Genomic DNA, 6,000 nt, shown 5'->3' with positions numbered 1-6,000 from the left:
ATTCAGAGCTCTTTTTTTTCTGAGTAAGTGCCAGATTGACCTTTTTCCTTGTAGCCCTTCATCACCCTAATGCCTACATCTACTAATTTCACGAAGAGTAATTTGCCTCTGAAGGCAGATAATTTCAACTAACTGTTTTGATCATGGGAAGATTTATAAGTCTTTGCCAGTTGGGCTAATTGTTCATTTAAGGCCTTTAATTGTTCCCTGGCTAATTTATTTTTAAGAGGTCTCTGAACTAGCCTTTCTCTTGCTCATTAGGTGCTTGGCAGTTTCCCAAAGTAAGCAAGGGTGGACATCTGCTATATGGTGCTCAGTGAACTGCACTCTTGCCTACATCTTGATAGCATCTATGCTCTCTTTTTTTCTCCAGGCATGGGTTTCTTCTTCTCTGGAAGCACATCCCTTTCCAAACAGGCTAATCACATGCCTTTAGCGGCTCACATTCAGCTTAACAAATTCCTCCTCTTTGGTGTTCTTGGTTCTTGCTATCTACTAAAGAAGAAGGTTAGCCCAGTACATATCCAGTCTGAGAGCTGGGTGATGTCTCCTAGCCTATTTTAGTTTTACATAATGGAAACTTTGTAAAGAAACATTTGTTTCATTCACAGTTCTGGAGGCTGGAAAGGTCAAGGGTTAGGGTGCTGCCATCTGCTTAGTATCTGGAAGCCACCTAGTTTCTGCATCATTCCTTGGCAGATGGCAGCAGGACACATGGTCATAAGAGACAGAAAAGAGCCTGAGCTTGTGATAACTAATCCATGAAATCAAGGCTCTGATTTCATGCCCTAATCACTTCCCGGTGTTTACAATTCTACGTTGTTGAATCGAGGATTAGGTTTCAATGTTGGTTTTGGAGGGGATGTTAAAGTCATCCCTAGCAGGTGCTTTGGGAGTAGCCAGACATTTTAGCCCACCTAGGACTCAGGAACTTGCAGCTGTATGAGACTGTCATTGCTCAACTGAAGTAACTAAATGGTGGAATTAAACATAAATTCAGAGATAGTCACACAGTCATCAAAAACTGATTGTAGGAAATCTGGGGCTTTGTTTTTAATTTTTAAGTGTGTGTGTGTGCTTTTGTGTGTGTGTGTGTGTGTGTGTGTGTGTGTGTGAGAGAGAGAGAGAGAGAGAGAGAGAGAGAGGATGCTGCATATGTGTGGGTGCACTCAGATACCAGAAGGGGGCATTGAAGTCACTAGAGTTAGAGTTTCTCTTTTGTCATTTTATTATTATTATTTCTTATTTTACATATCTATCCCAGTTCCCTCTCCTTTCCATCCTCCCATGGCCCCCTGCCCCCCATCCCATTCTGCCCCCCATTTCCCAGGGAGGGTGAGGCCTTCCAGAAGGGATCATCAAAATCTGTCAAGTCATTTGGGATAGGGCCTAGGCCCTCCCTCCTATCGCTAGGCTAAGGGAGTACCCCTCCATGAGGAATATGTTCCCAAAGTCCTTTTGTGCACCAGAGATTCATCCTGGTTCCACTGTCAGAGGTCCCCTAGACTGCCTAGGCCTTCTAACTGAGACCCATGTTCAGGGGGTCTGGGTAAGTCCAATGCTGGTTTCCCAGCTATCAGTCTGGAGTCCATGAGCTCCCCCTTGTTCAGGTCAGCTATCTCTGTGTGTTTCTGCAGCCTGGTCTTGAGCCATTTGCTCATCACTCTTCCCTGTCTGCAACTGGATTCCAGGAGTTTGGTTCAGCATTTAGCTGTGGGTGTCTGCTTCTGCTTCCATCAGCTACTGGATGAGGGCTCTAGGATGGCATATGAGGTAGTTATTAATCTCATTATCAGGGAAGGGCATTTAAGATAGCCTCTACACCATTGCTCAGATTGTTGGTTGGGGTCATCCTTGTAGGTCTCTGTAATTTCCCTAGTGCCAGTTTTCTCTTCAAACTTATATAATGGCTCCTTCTATTATGGTATCTCTTTTCTTGCTCTCTACTATTCCACCCCAACTCAATCTTCCTGGTCTCTCTATATTCTTCTCTCCCCTTCTCTTTTCCTCTTCTCTTTCTCTTAACTTCCTCTCCACTAACTGCCCCCCCTCCCCCGCTCCCAATATGCTCAGGAGATATTGTCTCTTTCCCTTTCTGTGGGGGACCTTGTATGTCTCTCTTAGGGTCCTCTTTGTATCCTAGCTTCTGTGGTGGTATGAATTGTAGGCTGGTGATCCTTTGCTCTATGTCTAAAATCTGTATATGAGTGAGTAATACAAAAAAATTGGAATAGCTCCCTGTATCTTATCAAACCACCATGCTTTAAAGTTAGAATTCAACAACAGCACAAATTGCAGAAACCCTATGAACTCATGGAAACTGAACAACGAGCAATTGCACCATTCCTGGGTCAAGAAAGAAATAAAGAAAGAAATTAAAGACTTTCTAAAATTCAATGAGAATGAAGAACAAACTTATGGGACACTTTGAAAACAGTGCTACGAGGAAAGTTGATTGCACTAACTGCCCATATGAGGGGTTGCAGTTTCAAGTGGTTGTGAGCATCTGATCCACATCTGGGAAATTAACTTGGGTCCTCTGAAAGGGTCGGAAGCTCACTTAGCCACTTAAGCCATCTCTCCCTTCTCAAAACTCAGATTTTTAATTTTTTTTCTTCAGAACACCACATCTGGGCTCACAGTGGAGGGCATCTCTCTGCCACTCTATTCCGTCATTTTCTTTCCTTGCTCTTTAGCTTCCCAGCAGTGGCTCACGCTCCACTAATTGTCTCAGGGATTTCTCGCTGGTGCCACTGCTGCGGTGAACCGTGTCTGTTAGACACTTCCCACCCCACGTTCCCACTGATTGGCTGGGAATAGTTTTTTATGGGTTGTTCTCTGGGAGATCCCAAAACCTCTAGCCTATCAGAAGGGCACAGAGGGTCACACCGACCCTTAGTTCCTCAGTTCCTTCTTCCCTCTGCATGACTCCCTTCATTATGCCATCCTTGGCTCCCACCTGACCTTTTTTGAGCTTTCTGAATCTATAATCAGGAGATGAAGAATATCATACACATTAACACATACCATGGGGAAAATAGAGCTACTCTTTTCATCCATTCACTTAGAAGCATCTTTGCTGCTCAGCCAAATTACTGTCTTAGGACCATGGACTTGCCAAAGGTTTTCTCTCAGCTTTCAGCTCCTTAATTGTAAACCAAGTTAAAATTCCCTAGCCTCCATGGTTTTATGTTTCTTAACAACACCCATGTCTCCTGTCCCTCCTTATTTTATTTTACAGTGTTGAGGACCAAGCTACAAGAGAGGCACCAACAGGAATTAGGAAGACACAGGCTCTCAATTTCACTTTCCTCTTCTAAGAGATTCAGTGTGGTGATTTATGTTGAGGTCTTTGATCCATTTGGACTTAAGTTTTGTGCATGGTGATACATATGGATCTATATGCAGTGTTCTACATGCCAGAATTTGTTGAAGATATTTTCTTTTTTTCCATTGTATAATTTTAGCTTCTTTGTCAAAACTCAGGTGTTTGAAGGTATGTGGGTTAATATCAGGGTTTTCAATTCCATTCCATTGGTCTACCTGTCTATTTTTGTGCCAATTCCAAGCTGTTTTCAGGACTATAGCTCTATAATAGAGCTTGAAGTCAGGGATGGTGATGCCTCTGGAAGTTCTTTTGGCTATCCTAGGTTTTTCTAGGGGTGTTGACTTCCTATGTGGCCTCACAAGGTGCCTAAGTGAAGGATGAAAGCCTGGATGAAAGTGTTCCCCTTACACCATCTTCTTTATTTTAGTTGCCATGCTGATTGCTCAAGCACTGTCCATCTAATCTAGATCATCTCCCTTCAAAGATGCAGGCACAGGGGTATATCTTTGCCTTAAACCTGTGGCCACCTTGGATTCTAGGAAGAACAAAATCTTGCAGGTCAGACCAACTACAGATGAGGACAATGATCCATAAGGGAGGTCTGCACCCTGGGACAGAAGTCTCATCTCCTGGATTTAGCTTGTACCTTTAAACAACATGCATTTCCTCAGACAAACTTACAGCCTGAGGACAGTGACCAACAAGTATTTTGAATAGGATTGCTAAATTACATGTACTTCTTGGCCCTACCCTTGAGTTTTCCTGCATTTAAAGCTAAAGCTTACATCAGTATCTTGATTGAAGGTGGACTTGGGGTCACTTGACTCCTTTATCTGTCCTACTTCCCAGTGTGGCCACATTGAATCAACCTTCCTCATTTGTTGTTCATCAATAGCAAATTTAATCTCTTTAATTGGTGCACTAGGACAGGTGGCCGAGCTTAGAAGGTATCCTGGAGTGTGGCCTTGTGGCTGAAAAACTCTGGCTACAATTCTGGAATCTCCAGTAATCAGTCCTTTGTACAATACAAGAGCTTTCGCCTCTCTGGGAGTAAGGGTGTTTTGTGTGAGTCACAGTTCATTTACCAGTCTCTACAGGTAGCTTTCCTTGGGTGCCTGCAGAATCTCAGATGCTGCCCTGGGAAACTTGCTCAGGCAGGGAATGGATAACAAATAAGCAAACAAAGAATTGAATTTGTAACCTTAAACTGCCACATGCTGTGAAGAGACCAACAGAGCTGTGGTGGAGTCTGATCTGAGCTGCTGTTCTGCCCAGAGCAGCTTTCTGCTGGGTCATTTTACATATGGCTCCAAGCTGCCAGGAGTCTTATTACATACCAGGTATTTTTCCTTATCCATGGTTGGAACTGGGCACAGGTTTCCCAATTCATCTTATGTAACATGAAAAAATAAAAGACCCAGAGACTAGTATTGGGGTTCAAGCTTCAAGGTAAAGATCAGAAAAGCAAAGCAGCTGGTCACTAGCTTAGTGACTTACTTCAGAATGAAAGGCAATTCTGGCTCCACCAAACCTCAGACTGTAACCTCTCTTCAGTGTGGCTGGAGAATCCCGAGACTTCAGTGTTTTCCTGTCCTCAATGTGGCTGGAAAATGAATGCCTGATACTGACTATTGCACACCCTGCTCCTACCTCTTATACTCCTGTAGTGTTGGGATTAAAGGCGTGTGATCCCAGGTACTGAGATCACCTTTGTGTGAGCTGTTTCTCTTTAGGACTGGATCAGTCTTGTGGTGGTGGGATTAAAGTGTGTATCACCACTGCCTGATCTCTACAGCTTGAGGCTGACTTTGCTTTCTGAATCCTCAGGCAAGCTTTAATAAATCATAAACAATATTTCACCTCAATCTTATTGTAGATGAGCAACTTTCAACCTCAACCACTTCTCTACTTACTTTAACCTTTTGTCTCCAGCTGAGAGCACATTCCTGAATCCTAGGATTGATGTCTTCATGTCTCCCTATTCTCACAACATCAGACAGGATTGAATGCCTAATTCATGGGTGGGGGGTGAAGTGGGGGGGAGGATGATCATCTAAACTTCTCCCTGCCACCAGTCTCAGCAGTGGCTGCATAGAGTTAAGATAGGAGGAAGGTAGAGACAGAGCAGCAGACAACAGATTTACAACAACCACAGAAGCTTCTGGGATGCCAGCTTCCAGGCCTACAGGCTGAGTGACACCAGGAGCAAAGACTAGGGGCTGACTAGACTTGATCAGGAAGCTAAGGAAGCCTGCTTCCTTCTCATGCATGCCTGCCTGGGACAACTTGGCACTGTCACAGATAGCCCACTCAGCACCTGCCTCCTGGATTAGGCATCTCTCAGGGGAGCCAGCAGGAAGTTTAGTGACATTTATTTCCTTTTTCAGCTTTAAAGTTTCTATCTTCTGAAACACATCAAGACAGAGATCTTTTAAAAGCCACATTTAGAGATAAAGGGAAAGCTGCAAATGTCAGGGGTTCATATTCTCTTGTTCCTCTGGGGATCTATCTTTCCAGTTCTGACTGGAGAGGCTGCAAGGTGAAGGGTGGGGAGAAACCCTGGACTGAGGGTTAGAGGATCTAAACCCTGGTCTTAACCAGATGGGAGACTGTAGATGAACCACTGCATCTCTTTTGTCTTCATTAAATTATTTGTAAAATATTGAGGATGG

Source organism: Phodopus roborovskii, unplaced genomic scaffold (assembly GCF_943737965.1).
Source record: "Phodopus roborovskii unplaced genomic scaffold, PHOROB, whole genome shotgun sequence".
In the NCBI taxonomy this organism is placed as follows: domain Eukaryota; kingdom Metazoa; phylum Chordata; class Mammalia; order Rodentia; family Cricetidae; genus Phodopus; species Phodopus roborovskii.
Note: the sequence above shows the minus strand (reverse complement) of the source record.